At 39.5% G+C, this 16,171-nt stretch overlaps 1 non-coding gene across 1 annotated transcript; it reads right to left on the reverse strand.

Annotated features, from left to right (window-relative positions):
- Nucleotides 1-13,812: 13,812 nt before the first annotated feature.
- Nucleotides 13,813-13,920, reverse strand: LOC148553906 (small nucleolar RNA R71). Its single transcript, XR_015892991.1, has one exon. It is a non-coding gene; the product is annotated as a small nucleolar RNA R71 (small nucleolar RNA).
- Nucleotides 13,921-16,171: the final 2,251 nt, after the last annotated feature.

The raw sequence follows: 16,171 nt of genomic DNA on the forward strand, positions 1-16,171 counted from the left end.
AAAAGAGTAACAATTAGTAATTCACAGGAATTCAAAATAAACAACTCAATCTACATCAAAGAATAGTAAGGGATAGCATATGAACAACATCATCATCACAGCATATTCGAAATTGTGAAATAGATTAAACAATTAACAAGAACGGTGCAATTATTAGGCCTAAATCCACTAACCACATCCTAGCTACCTAACCACCTAAAATCCACTACGATCATGCATCTCTAACTATCCTAATTTGAACATAATTCGAAAAACTAACTAACTAACGGAAAAGGGCATCGCTATTTTGCGGAACCTGGTGTGCAGAGGAACGGAATTAGGGCTCAGAGAGATGGTGTTGGGTTGGGTGGTAGACACGGCGGCGCTAGGGTCTCGCGGTGGTTGCAGGGCTGCGGGGCAATGGTCCTTGGCGGCGGTGGGGTTGGCAGAGAGAGAGGGGGTGAGTAGGGTTAAGGTAATGGGGTTGGTGGTGGTTGGCTGGAGGTTCTGGGAGGTGGCGGCGGCGCTGGGCGGCTCGGTGACGGGGTGGCGCGGCAGTGGGGTGAGAAGGGTAGTGGAGTGGAGGAAGAGAGAAGAAGAAGATAAGGGGGTAGTTCCAGTAGGGGGTGGCGCGGCGTTTCTGGTCGGCGAAGGTGGCGGTTCGGTGAGAGGTGGTGGTGATGTGGTGGTTGGGGGAAGGGAGAAGAGAGAGTGCAGAGGGAGAGGGAGGGGATTTGGGGACGCAAAAGGGGTAGGGTTTTGCGTGGGTTGGGGTTAGGGTATTTGAATCCACACGAACACATGGAGCACGCGAACGCGTGTTTAGGGCGAAAAGGAAATGACGCGAACGCGTCATTGACGCGATCGCGTGATTGATGGATAATGAAAGTGACGCGTACGCGTGGGGCACGCGTACGCGTCACTAAGAATTGTGTTAAACGCACAATTTCAGCGTCATTTTGGCACAACTCTCTGTTTCCAATTAGGGGCAATGATTTCCATGCGACGCGTACGCATCGCCCACGCTTTTGCGTAGTGTGTGTAAAGTGAAAGTGACGTGTTCGCGTCACTGACGCGATTGCGTGGGTGAGATATAAGGAAGGTGACGCGTTCGCATCGCCGACGTGATCGCATGGCCCAAATTATGCCTAATGCACCACAGCCGCACGATTCCAGCCCAACTTTTTGGGCGTTGGATTTGTGACGCCGATTTCGACTCAACGCCCACGCGTGGCCCATGCGCACGCGTGGGGTGCCTCTTTTTTTTTTTCTATATGCAGGATGCAAAATGCAATGCTAATGTAGGTGTTATGAATAATTCCAGGTTCAATGAAAATAGAATAAAATAAAACTCAAAAACAAACAAAACGAAATAAAATCAAAATTGAAAGAGGAACGATCATATCATGGTGGGTTGTCTCCCACCTAGCACTTTTGGTTAAAGTCCTTAAGTTGGATATTTGCTGAGCTTCCTGCTATGGTGGCTTGTGCTTGAATTCATCCAAAAATCTCTACCACTGTTTGGAATGCCAACAGCCTCTAGGGTCCCAAACTAGGCATGTAAAGCCCTTGAGCAAATTCAAACAGGTTTTCAGGCTCCCGGGGTGCTGAATATTTGAATAGATTCCAAGATCCCAAACCTTGCTTTTATATCCACCTTTGTTTCGATCTATTTTTTTCCAGCTGGGCGGTTTGGAAGTTGTATTCTCACCAAGATGACCAAACATCTTCCGAGACCCATTCAATCAAACTCGAAACCAATCCCTACCCTTCAAAGTGAAGCGTGGAACCTCGTTGAATCTTGCACACCAGCCTTGAGCATGAACCATTTCGCTTTTACTCTTAAAGTCGCAAAGAGCTCTAAGCTGGCCATCTGTTTCAAGCAAACTATATTCAAGTGGAAAAGTAAAGATAAAGGCTAAGGATTTTACCCACTTGAAATTTGTATTGGATGGTAATGGCCTTGGAAAAGGTGTTTCCAGTGGTTTTGCAAGCTCTACTCCCTTGTGTTCTTCTGTGAATTCTTCCACTTCCTTGCAAACTTCTTCAACTGGAACCACGTTTTGATCAAAGTCTTCGATATCTTCCTCATCACTCAAGTCATAATTTGGAGGTTGAGAGAAGTCTACCTCCGCATCATTTTCGTATTCACTTGGGGAAGATTCTTCAATCTCAGAGAATTTACTTGCGGATGCAAGTTTATTACTAGGAGAACTTGATTCGTGATTATCATTATCAAAGAAACTCGCGTCCTGAGTTGTTCCGTCCAATTCTTCATAAGATACCTGCTTTGGGGGCTGTGCACTATCCTTCTTAGCATCAATTGCTACTTCTTTGATGGAATTCTCCACAATTCTGGATTCCCATGGAGGTTCAGCATCTCCTAAGTCTTCAACCAATTCTTCTTCTTCGATAATTTCAGCTTCCTCCACTTGTTCCAATACAAAGTCATGCTCCTTATCGTCCATTGGAGTTTCCAGTATCTCCTTCATGCTACGTTCTTCATTAGATTGCCCTCATGAAGCCATGGGGGTACCTTGAGTGTCCGAACGTTGGGAAGGTAATCGATTAATCGCTTGCTCCAGTTGGTGAAGGGTTGCATGAAATTTTTCCACTGTTTCCTTGAGACGCTCCCGTGATTCTTGGGTTGATGGATATTGACATGGTGCATAAAGACGTAGTGGTTCTTGGGAGTAATTGGATTGGAATTGGGGTGGATAAGAATTAGGGTCATATGGAGGTGAATGGTGGTAGGGGACTTGTGAGTATGGTGGTTCATAGTTATGCTGATGAGGTGGGTCATAGGCATATGATGGGGCTTGTTGGTAACTACGAGGGGTCCACCATATCTATCATCTTGGTATGCACCTCGGAATGGCTCTTGACCATAGTAATTTGGTGGGTGTTGGTTGTCACGAAAGGGCCCACCATAACTATTGTCTCGACATGCATTGTTGAATGGTCGTCGTCCATGGTAGTTTAGAAGGTGTTGTTGCCTAAAGGGTTGATTAGATCCTCGTGGCTCCATCCATCTTTGATTGTTTTGACCTTGATGCATGTTCCTGTTATAATTTCCATTCCTTGCAACAATATTGGAACCAAACTCAAAGCGACAAGGGTGAAAACTCATAGTAACTAATAAAAATTAAAAGGAAAAAATAAAAGCAAATAAACAAGCAAAGTAAAATATTTACAATAACCAATAATAAGGCAGACGTTTGCAATTCCTCGGCAACGGCGCCATTTTTGACGTTCGGGATTTAATGTTGGTAAAGAAATTTTTAATAAAATTATAATCGCGTTGCAAGTATAGTTTCTAAACCAATAGAGAATCCTTTTGTACAAAAGTTTTGGTTGTCACTTAAGCAAACCCAATAAAATTTATAACCGAAGTATTTAAACCTCGGGTCGTATCTCAAGGAATTGCAGGGAGGTGTGTTTATTATTGGTTATGGAAAAAGATATATTTTTGCGTTTTTGAAATAGGAAACAAGAAATTTAAATGGCAAGAAAATTAAATTAATAATTATAAAGAATCTCTTGGCAAGGTATGAGAACTGGAAATCCTATCCTAGTTATCCTTATCAGGTGTGATGAGAATTGTTTATCGCTCCCACTTAGTTAACCCTTACTAAATAAAGGAAAGTCAAGTAGACTAATTAACTTGATCCTCAAGATCTAGTCAACTCCCGTGGAAAGACTAGCTTTAGAGTGATCTAAATTAATCAGCAATTCCCAAATCTCAATCAACCGCTGAGTTTGATAACTCAAGTGTTACCAATTACTTAACCAAAGCCAAAAGGAGAAAATAAATCTAAATTAAATTGAAAACATCATAAATAGAATAAAATAATCATAATTCTGAAATACCTCGAATTATATTAAATAGAATATTTAAATCTTGACATGAAAAGGTTCATAAGCTAAATTGGAACGTTAACAAGTAAAAGCATTGGAATAAATAAAAGTAGAAGAAAAACATTAAATTAAAGGAACATTGAACCTGGCATTAAAGTAGTAATCATAAAATAAAATAAAAGAAATTCTAATCCTAAAACGTGAGAGAGAGGAGAGAGCCTCTCTCTTTAAAAGCTGCATTTAAAACCTGAAATTGTGTATATTGAATGTTGTAAAAACGTCATCCCTTGATTCCTCCATTCTCTGGCTTATATTCTGTGTTTCTGGCTTGGATTTGGGCCGAAAAGGGGTCCAGAAATCGCTGGGGGCGTTTTCTGTAGATTCCTGTACGTGGCGTCCGTCACGCGTGCGCGTGGGACACGCGTTTGCGTGGTTTGGAGTTTTTCCTTGTCACGTGTTTGCGTCAGTCACGCGTCCGCGTCAGTCACGTGTTCGTGTCAGTGCCATTTCGCGCTAGGCACGCGTCCGCGTCATCCATGCGTTCGCGTCGCTGCCTTTTCTTCAAAACTCCATTTTTATGCTTTCCTTCCATTTTTGTATGTTTTCTTTCTGTCCTTTAAGCTATTCCTGCCCTATGAGACCTAAAAATACTTAACACACAAATCACGGCATCGAATGATAATGAAGGATAATTAAATTTAATATTTTTAAAGCATAGGAAACATGTTTTCTCATATATCATAAAATAAGGAAGGGAAAGTAAAACCATGCAATTCATATGAATAAGTGGGTGAAGAATTGATAAAAACACTCAAATTGAGCACAAGATGAATCATAAAATATGGGTTTATCAAGCCCCCACACTCAACTTCTAAGTTTGGTGTTGGGAGGCCAACATCAAGCTCTGAGTCTATGTGAAGCTCTCTAAAAGCTCATTGTCAAGCTATTGACATTAAAGAAGCGCTTGTTGGGAGGCAACCCAATGTTATTTAATTATATTCATTTATTTTCCATTGTTATTTTATGTTTTTCTTAGGTTGATGATCATGTGAAGTCATAAAAATAACTGCAAAATTAAAGCAAAATGAAAAATAGCATGAAAAACAGCACACCCTGGAGGACAGGCTTACTGACATTTAAACGCCAGTAAGGATAGCAGAATGGGCGTTTAATGCCTAGCCTGGCAGCATTCTGGGCGTTAAACGCAAGAATGGGCAGCACTCTGGGCATTTAACGCCAGAAAGGGCTATCTGGCGTCTGGCTGGCGTTAAACGCCAGAAATGGGCAGCAGACTGGCGTTTAACACCAGGAAAGGTAGCAGAGCTGGCATTAAACGCCATTTCCCTCCCAAACCCACCCCTTCATAACCGAATTCCCTCTCTCCCTTACCCTATAAATACCCCTCCTCACTCCCTTCAATTTCACACATCATACACAATACACCCCCTTGGCCGAACCCTCTCCTCACCTCCATCTCCTTCATTTCTTCTTCTTCTACTCCTTTCTTTCTTCTTTTGCTTGAGGACGAGCAACCATTCTAAGTTTGGTGTGGGAAAAGCTAAAGCTTTTTGTTTTTCCATAACCATTAATGGTACCTAAGACCAGAGAAACCTCTAGAAAGAGAAAAGGGAAGGCAATTGCTTCCACCTCCGAGTCATGGGAGATGGAGAGATTCATCTCAAAGGTCCATCAAGACCACTTCTATAAAGTTGTGGCCAAGAAAAAGGTGATCCCCGAGGTCCCCTTCAAGCTCAAAAAGAGTGAATATCCGGAGATCCGACATGAGATTCAAAGAAGAGGTTGGAAAACTCTCACCAACTCCATTCAACAAGTCAGAATCTTAATGGTTCAAGAGTTCTATGCTAATGCATGGATCACTAAGAACCATGATCAAAGTGTGAACCCGAACCCAAAGAAATGGCTCACAATGGTTCAGGGGAATTACTTGGATTTCAGTCCGAAAAATGTGAGGTTGGCATTCAACTTGCCAATGATGCAAGGAGATCCTCACCCTTTCACTAGAAGGGTCAACTTTGACCAAAGGTTGGACCAAGTCCTTAGGGACATTTGTGTGGAAGGAGCTCAATGGAAGAGAGACTCAAGAGGCAAGCTGGTTCAACTAAGAAGAAGAATGGAGCAAACAAGAGAGCCCACTCATGGACCTCAACAAGAGCATGAGTAAATTCCTCATCTAGAAATTCCTGAGATGCCTCAAAGGATGCATGTTCCAACATGGGACAACTAAGGATGGAACACCAAAGAGCCATGAGAGAGGAGCAACAAAGGCAAGTAAGAGACATAGAGGAGCTCAAGCACTCCATAAGATCTTCAAGAGGAAGAACTAGCCGCCATCACTAAGGTGGACCCGTTCTTTAATTTCCTTGTTCTTATTTTTCTGTTTTTCAAAAATTATGCTTTATGTTTTATCTATGTTTGTGTCTTTATTACATGATCATTAGTGTCTAGTGTCTATGTCTTAAAGCTATGAATGTCCTATGAATCCTTTACTTTTCTTAAATGAAAAATGTTTTTAATTGCAAAAGAACAAGAAGTGTATGATTTCGAATTCTATCTTGAAATTAGTTTAATTATTTTGATGTGGTGGCAATACTTTTTGTTTTCTGAATGAATACTTGAACAGTGCATATTTTTTAATTTGTTGTTTATGAATGTTAAAATTGTTGGCTCTTGAAAGAATAATGAAAAAGGAGAAATGTTATTGATAATCTAAAAAATCATAAAATTGATTCTTGAAGCAAGAAAAAGCAGTGAAAAGGTTGCAGAAAAAAAAAGAGAAAAAAAAAGGTGAAATAAAAAAAAGAAAAAGAAAAAGCAAGCAGAAAAAGCCAATAGCCCTTTAAACCAAAAGGCAAGGGTAAAAAGGATCCAAGGCTTTGAGCATTAATGGATATGAGGGCCCAAAGGAATAAAATTCTGGCCTAAGTGGCTAAATCAAGCTGTCCCTAACCATGTGCTTGTGGCGTGAAGGTGTCAAGTGAAAAGCTTGAGACTGAGCAGTTAAAGTCGTGGTCCAAAGCAAAAAGAGTGTGCTTAAGAGCTCTGGACACCTCTAACTGAGGACTCTAGCAAAGCTGAGTCACAATCTGAAAAGGTTCACCCAATTATGTGTCTATGGCATTTATGTATCCGGTGGTAATACTGGAAAACAAAATGCTTAGGGTCACGGCCAAGACTCATAAAGTAGCTGTGTTCAAGAATCAACATACTGAAATAGGAGAATCAATAACACTATCTGAATTCTAAGTTCCTATGGATGCCAATCATTCTGAACTTCAAAAGATAAAGTGAGATGCCAAAACTGTTTAGAAGCAAAAAGGCTACAAGTCCCGCTCATCTAATCAGAACTAAGTTCATTGATGAGTTTGGAATTCATTGTATATTATCTTTATTTTATCTTATTTTATTTTTAGTTGCTTGGAGACAAGCAACAATTTAAGTTTGGTGTTGTGATGAGCGGATAATTTATACCCTTTTTGGCATTATTTTTACATAGTTTTTAGTATGTTTTAATTACTTTTTATTATATTTTTATTCAAAAATCACTCTTCTGGACTTTACTATGAGTTTGTGTATTTTTTTGTGATTTCAGGTATTTTCTGGCTGAAATTGAGGGACCTGAGCAAAAATCTGATTCAGAGGCTGAAAAAGGACTGCAGATGCTGTTGGATTCTGACCCTGCTGCATTCGAAATGGATTTTCTGGAGTTACAAAAGCCCAATTAGTGCGCTCTCAATTGCGTTAGAAAGTAGACATCCTGGGCTTTCGAGAAATATATAATAGTCTATACTTTTTCTGAGATTTGATGGCCTAAACTAGCGTTCAAAGTCAGCCTAAAACATCTTTGCGTAAAATGCCCAAACTGGCACCAGAATTGGAGTTAAACGCCCAAACTGGCACCAAAGCTGGCTTTTAACTCCAGGAACAGCCTATACACGAAAAAGCTTCAATGCTCAGCCCAAGCACACACCAAGTGGACCCCGGAAGTAGATTTCTGCACTATCTGCACTTAGTTATTCATTTTCTGTAACCCTAGGTTACTAGTTTAGTATAAAAACTACTTTTAGAGATTTATTTTGTGTGTCTTTTTTATCATCTTTGAATGCTATCATAGACCATTGTTCATGTTTTGGAGACTGGCCATTCGGCCATACCTATACCTCTTTCACTTATGTATTTTCTACGGTGGAATTTCTACACCCCAAAGATTAAGGTGTGGAGCTCTGCTGTTCTTCATGAATTAATGCAATTACTACTGTTTTCTATTCAATCACGCTTGATTCTATTTCTAAGATACTCACTCGTTCTTGAACCTAGAGAATGATATGATCTGTAACACTCATCATTATTTTCAACTCTATGAACGCGTGCCTGACAACCACTTCCGTTCTATTTGAGCTCAACGTAGTCATTGGGCGACAGCTTGAGTGCGTATCTCTTGGGTATCTAATACACGGACTGAGTCCGTGAGATTAATATCTTCGTGGTATAGGCTAGAACCAATTGGCAGCATTCCTGGGATCCGGAAAGTCTAAACCTCCTCGGGGACCCGCCAATTGTGATTAAGGCGAGAATCTGGACAGGCCTAGTAAAGCGAATCTTCATGGACACAGAAGCTGACTCAAATATCATGTTTCGTAATGTGTTCGACGCCCTGGGGCTCAAAGAGAGTGATCTCAAAAGCCATCAGCACGAGGTCGTGGGCCTGGGAGATAACTACATTAGGCCCGATGAGTTAGTCACACTCCCGATCTGCGTTGGATCTGGGAAAAGCAGAAAGTCAGCAATGGCAGAGTTCATGGTTCTGAGGAATTCCATGGCGTACAACGTCACCTTAGGAAGAAGAACTATCAACAAGTTGTCGGCCGTCATCTGCACGAAGCTCCTTACAATGATGTTTGTGCGGACAGTGGAACTGTAGGACTGGTCTAAGGAGACTTGGAAATGGTGGTCATTTGCGATAACGCCAGCCTATCATTAAGAAAGAAGTCAAAAGAAATAGCAGGGGTGTTCCTAGCAGACTTGTATGCGAGAGTCGACGACAAGACGAGGTCGGAGCCTCAAGTGGATCTGGAGAAGTTTTCGGTAGGGGACACAGAAGACAAGTTCACATTTGTAAATCGAGGCCATCAAAGCAAACGGAGGCCTGTTTGCTTGGACTCTGGCTAACATGCCAGGGGTAGACCTCGACTTTATGTCCCACCGTTTGGCCGTGAAACCTAAAGCCAAACCAGTCACACAGCATAAGAAGAAGATTTCGCCAGAAAGGGCTGACGAGGTAGCCAGGCAGACGGCCAGCTTCTTGAAAGCCAGTTTGATAAGAGAGCTGGACTACTCAACGTGGCTCTCAAACTTGGTCCTCGTTAGGAAAGCCCATGGGAAGTGGAGGATGTCCTTTGACTATTCAGACCTCAATAAAGCGCGTCCAAAAGATTCATTTCCTCTTTCCAACATCGATGCCCTTGTAGACGCGACATCGGGCTACCAATTTCTGAGCTTCATGGACGCATACTCGGGGTATAACAAAATCACGATGCACCGTCTTGACGAGGAAAAAATGGTGTTCATAGCACTAACAGGGACCTATTGCTACAAGGTCATGCCATTTGGGCTAAAGAATGCAGGGGGCCACCTATCAAAGGTTGATGAGCAAAATCTTCAAGGATCATATCAGCAAGATAGTAGAGGTGTACATCGATGGAGAAAAATTAGTTTTGTTCTAAAATTTTGATCTATATGTTAAATCAATAAATGGTTTAGTCTTAAAACTATTGAAAGGATTTGATAAATGTGGTTTCAATGGAACCCTTGAAGAGTGGTAAAGTTTGAATTTTAGGGGAGTGGTGCGCTGATGAGCGGATAATTTATACGCTTTTTGGCATTGTTTTTACATAGTTTTTAGTATAATTTAGTTAGTTTTTATTATATTTTTATTAGTTTTTAAATAAAATTCACATTTCTGGACTTTACTATGAGTTTGTGTGTTTTTCTGTGATTTCAGGTATTTTCTGGCTGAAATTGAGGGACTTGAGCAAAAATCAGATTCAGAGGTTGAAGAAGGACTGCAAATGCTGTTGGATTCTGACCTCCCTGCACTCAAAGTGGATTTTCTGGAGCTACAGGAGTCCAAATGGAGCTCTTTCAATTACGTTGGAAAGTAGACATCCAGGGATTTCCAGCAATATTTAATAGTCTATGCTTTGCTCAAGTTTAGATGATGCAAACTGGCGTTCAACGCCAGCCTTCTGCCTTATTCTGGAGTTAAACGCCAGAAACAGGTTGCAAAGCAGAGTTAAACCTAGAAACAGGTTACAAACTGGCGTTTAACTCCAAGAAAGACCTCTACATGTGAAAGTTTCAATGCTCAGCCCAAGCACACACCAAGTGGGCCCGGAAGTGGATTTCTGCATCATTTACTTATTTCTGTAACCCTAGTAACTAGTTTAGTATAAATAGAACTTTTTACTATTCTATTCAGGGTCTTTGATCCGATCTTTGATCAATATTATACTATCTTAGACCTTTATGAAGGCTGGCCATTCGGCCATGCCTACACCATTATCACTTATGTATTTCAACGGTAGAGTTTCTACACACCATAGATTAAGGTGTGGAGCTCTGCTGTTCCTCATGAATTAATGCAAAGTACTATTGTTTTTTCCATTCAATTCAAGCCTATTTCTTCTCTAAGATATCCATTCGCACACAAGAACATGTTGAATGTGATGATTATGTGACGCTCATCATCATTCTCACTTATGAACGCGTGCTTGACAAACACTTCCGTTCTACATGAAAGCAAGCTTGAATGCATATCTGTTAGCCTCCTGATCATGAGATCAGAGTCTTCGTGGTATAGGCTAGAATTATTGGCGGCCATTCTTGAGATCCAAAAAGTCTAAACCTTATCTGTGGTATTCTGAGTAGGATCTGGGAAGGGATGGCTGTGACGAGCTTCAAACTCGCGAGTGCTGGGCGTAGTGACAGACGCAAAAGGATTACTGAATCCTATTCCAGTATGATCGAGAACCGACAGATGATTAGCCGTGCGGTGACAGCGTATTTTGGACCATTTTCACTGAGAGGACGGGATGTAGCCATTGACAACGGTGATGCCCTACATAAAGCTTGCCATGGAAAGGAGTAGGAATGATTGGACGAAGACAGCAGGAAAGTAGAGGTTCAGAAGGAACAAAAGCATCTCTATACGCTTATCTGAAACTCTCACCAATGAATTGCATAAGTATCTCTATCCTATTTTATATTTTAATTATATTTTATTATATTTTAATTATCAATTCACCATAACCATTTGAATCCGCCTGACTGAGATTTACAAGGTGACCATAGCTTGCTTCAAGCTGACAATCTCCGTGGGATCGACCCTTACTCACGTAAGGTTTATTACTTGGACGACCCAGTGCACTTGATGGTTAGTTGTGCGAAGTTGTGACAAAGAACTAAGATTATGAACGTGCGTATTGAGTTTTTAGCGCCGTTACCAAGGAATGAACGATCACGATTTCTGCGCACCAAGTTTTTGGCGCCGTTGTCGGGGATTGTTCGAGTTTGGACAACTGACGGTTCATCTTGTTGCTCAGATTAGGTAATTTTATTTTAAGCTTTTTGTTTTTATTCTTTTTATTTTTTATTTTCGAAAAGATTTTCAAAAAAAATTTTAAAATAAATTATTCTATGGCTTCAGAATTTTTAAGAATGAATTCTAGAGTTTCATGATGATCTGTTGAAATCTGGCTGGCTGTGAAGCCATGTCTAATTCTTTTGGACCGAGGTTTCAACTTATCATCACAAGAGTCCGTGGACTCACATCTAATCAGCTGTTATATGCCTGATTTGTATCTGCTGAAGCTTGGCTGGCCATTGGCCATGTCTAGTATTTTGGACCGGAGCTTTCACTGAAAGCTTGGCTGGCTAATAAGCCATGTCTAATTCATGGACCGGAGCTTTAGACTAACATTGCATGATTCCTGGAATTCTCATTAGAAATTTTGAAATCCTTATTTTTCTTTTTCCAAATAATTTTCAAAAAATCCAAAAAATTAATAAAATCATAAAACCAAAAATAATTTTGTGTTTCTTGTTTGAGTCTAGTGTCAAATTTTAAGTTTGGTGTCAATTACATCTTTTTAACTTTTCTTAAAATTTTTGAAAATTCATGCATGTGTTCTTCATGATCTTCAAGTTGTTCTTGATGATTTTATATGTTTGATCTTTAACTTTTCTTGTTTTGTGTCTTTTCTTATTTTTCATATGCATTTTAGAATTATTAAAGTCTAAATATTGAAAATTTCTAAGTTTGGTGTCTTGCATGTTTTTCTTTTCTTAAAAAAATTTTCAAAAATAAGTCTTGATGTTCATCTTGATCTTCAAAGTGTTCTTGGTGTTCATCTTGACATTCAAAGTGTTCTTGCATATTTTTCTTGTTTTGTTACATAATTTTTATGTCTTGTGTCTTTTTTTGTGTTTTTCTCTTCCATCATTAAAAATTCAAAAATCAAAAAAATATCTTTCCCTTATTCTCTCATAAATTTTCGAAAATTTGAGTTGACTTTTTCAAAATTTTTTAAAATTTAATAGTTTCTTATGAGTCAAGTCAAATTTTCAATTTAAAAACCTTATCTTTTTCAAATATTTTTCAAAAATCAAATCTTTTTCATTTTTTCTTTCATAATTTCGAAATTTTCAAAATTTATTTTCAAAATCTTTTTCTTATTTCTATTTCATATTTTCGAAATTAATGCTAACAATTAATGTGATTGATTCAAAAATTTTAAGTGTGTTACTTGCCTATTAAGAAAGGTTCAATCTTTAAATTTTAACTCATATCTTTTTGTTTCTTGTTAGTCAAGTAATCAACTTTAATTTTCAAAATCAAATCTTTTTAAATTTCTTTTTCAAATCTTTTTCAAAATAAATTTCAATCACATCTTTTTCAAAATCAATTTCAAAAATCTTTTCTAACTTCTTATCTTTTCAAACTTGATTTTCAAATCTTTTTCAATTAATCTTATCTTTTTGTTTGATTCTTATCTTTTTCAAAACTACCTAACTAACTCTCTCTCTCTAATTTTCGAAAATCACTAACCTCTTTTTCAAAATTCCTTTTTATTAACTAATTAATTTTAATTTTAATTTAATTTCATTTTTCTTTTTAAAATTTTTGAATTTTACTTTAATTTTAAAATAAAAACAAAAATATTTTTATTTTATTTAATTTTCGAAATTCTCTCTCCCTCATCTCTTTTTAATTATTTTATTTATCTACTAACACTTCTCTTCTTAAAAATTCGAACCCTCTCCCTCTTTCTGTGTTCGAATTCTTTTTCTTCTCTTCTACTCACATAAAGGAACCTCTCTACTGTGGCAAAGAGGATCCCTATTATTTTCTGTTCTCTTCTTTTTCATATGAGCAGGAACAAGGATAAGAACATTCTTGTTGAAGCCGATCCTGAACCTGAAAGGACTCTAAAGAGGAAGCTAAGGGAAGCTAAAGCACAACTCTTTGGAGAAAATCTGACAGAAATTTTCGAAAAAGAAGGAGACATGGCTGAAAATAATAACAATGCAAGGAAGATTCTTGGAGACTTTACTGCACCAAATTCCAACTTACATGGAAGAAGCATCTCAATTCCTGCCATTGGAGCAAACAATTTTGAGCTAAAGCCTCAATTAGTTTCTCTGATGCAACAGAATTGCAAGTTTCATGGACTTCCATCAGAAGATCCTTTTCAGTTCTTAACTGAATTCTTGCAGATCTGTGATACTGTTAAGACCAATGGGGTTAATCCTGAGGTCTACAGGCTTATGCTTTTCCCGTTTGCTATAAGAGACAGAGCTAGAATATGGTTGGACTCTCAACCTAAAGATAGCCTGAACTCTTGGGATAAGCCGGTCACGGCTTTCTTAGCCAAGTTCTTTCCTCCTCAAAAGCTTAGCAAGCTTAGAGTGGACGTTCAAACCTTCAGACAAAAAGAAGGTGAATCCCTCTATGAAGCTTGGGAGAGATACAAGCAACTGACCAAAAAGTGTCCTTCTGATATGCTTTCAGAATGGACCGTCCTGGATATATTCTATGATGGTCTGTCTGAATTATCTAAGATGTCATTGGACCATTCTGCAGGTGGATCTATTCACCTAAAGAAAATGCCTGCAGAAGCTCAGGAACTCATTGACATGGCTGCAAATAACCAGTTCATGTACACTTCTGAAAGGAATCCTGTGAGTAATGGGATGCCTCAGAGGAAGGGAGTTCTTGAAATTGATACTCTGAATGCCATATTGGCTCAGAATAAAATATTGACTCAGCAAGTCAATATGATTTCTCAGAGTCTGAATGGATTGCAAGCTGCATCCAACAGTACTCAAGAGGCATCTTCTGAAGAAGAAGCTTATGATCCTGAGAACCCTGCAATAGCAGAGGTGAATTACATGGGGGAACCCTATGGAAACACCTATAATACCTCATGGAGAAATCATCCAAATTTCTCATGGAAGGATCAACAAAAGCCTCAACAAGGCTTTAATAATGGTGGAAGAAACAGGTTTAGCAATAGCAAGCCTTTTCCATCATCCACTCAGCAACAGACAGAGAATTCTAAGCAGGCTCCATCTAGCTTAGCAAATATAGTCTCTGATCTATCTAAGGCCACTTTAAGTTTCATGAATGAAACAAGATCCTCCATTAGAAATTTGGAGGCACAAGTGGGCCAGCTGAGTAAAAGAGTCACTGAAACCCCTCCTAGTACTCTCCCAAGCAATACAGAAGAGAATCCAAAAAGAGAGTGCAAGGCCATTACCTTACTTGGTGTGGCCGAACCCAAAGAGGAGGAAGAGGACGTGAATCCTAGTGAGAAAGACCTCCTGGGACGTTCAGTGACCAATAAGGTGTTTCCCTTTGAGGAACCAAAGGTATCTGAGGCTCATCTAGAGACCATAGAGATTCCATTGAACCTCCTTTTACCATTCATGAGCTCTGATGAATATTCATCTTCTGAAAAAGATGAAGACATTACTGAAGAGCAAGTTGCTCAATATTTAGGAGCAATCATGAAGCTGAATGCTAAATTATTTGGTAATGAGACTTGAGAGGATGAACCTCCATTGCTTATCAAGGAACTAAATGCCTTGGTTCAGCAAACTCTACCTCAAAAGAAACAGGATCCTGGTAAATTCCTAATTCCCTGTAACATAGGCACTATGACCTTTGAGAAGGCTCTGTGTGACCTGGGGTCAAGAATAAACTTAATGCCACTCTCTGTAATGGAGAAACTTGGGATCTTTGAGGTGCAAGCTACCAGAATCTCATTAGAGATGGCAGACAACTTAAGAAAACAGGCTTATGGACTAGTAGAGGACGTGCTAGTAAAGGTTGAAGGCCTTTACATCCCTGCTGATTTCATAATCCTAGACACTGGGAAGGATGAGGATGAATCCATCATCCTTGGAAGACCCTTCCTAGCCACAACAAAAGCTGTAATTGATGTGGACAGAGGCGAGTTGGTCCTTCAACTGAATGAGGACAACCTTGTGTTTAAAACTCAAGGATCTCCTTCTGTAACCATGGAGAGTAAGCATGAAAAGCTTCTCTCACTGCAGAGTCAACCAAAGCCCCTACAGTCAAACTTTAAGTTTGGTGTTGGGAGGCCACAACCAAACTCTAAGTTTGGTGTTGAACCCCCACATTCAAACTCTAAGTTTGGTGTTGGGAGGTCCCAACAATGCTCTAAACATCTGTGAGGCTCCATGAGAGCTCATTGTCAAGCTATTGACATTAAAGAAGCGCTTGTTGGGAGGCAACCCAATGTTATTTAATTATATCTATTTATTTTCTATTGTTATTTTATGTTTTTTTTAGGTTGATGATCATGTGGAGTCACAAAAACTACTGAAAAATCAAAAATAGAATGAAAAACAGCTTTAAAAATAGCTCACCCTGGAGGAAGAACTTACTGGCGTTTAACGCCAGAAAGAAGCATCAAGCTGGCGTTAAACGCCAGAAACAAGCACCAGACTGGCGTTTAACGCCAGAACAGAGCATGGAAGTGGCGTTAAACGCCAGAAACAAGCAGCAAGCTGGCGTTTAACGCCAGACATGCATACTAAGGGCGTTTTACACGCCTAATTGGAGCAGGGATGTTAAGTCCTTGACCCACTGGATCTGTGGACCTCACAGGATCCCCTCAGGATCTGTGGACCCCATAGGATCCCCACCTTTTCTTCTCTCCTCTTCACACATTTTCATAACTCTCTTCCACAAAGACCCTTCACCAATCACCTCAATCACTCTTTCCCATCA

This window comes from Arachis ipaensis, chromosome B7, assembly GCF_059453495.1.
Source record: "Arachis ipaensis isolate K30076 ecotype BB chromosome B7, ASM5945349v1, whole genome shotgun sequence".
Classification (NCBI taxonomy): domain Eukaryota; kingdom Viridiplantae; phylum Streptophyta; class Magnoliopsida; order Fabales; family Fabaceae; genus Arachis; species Arachis ipaensis.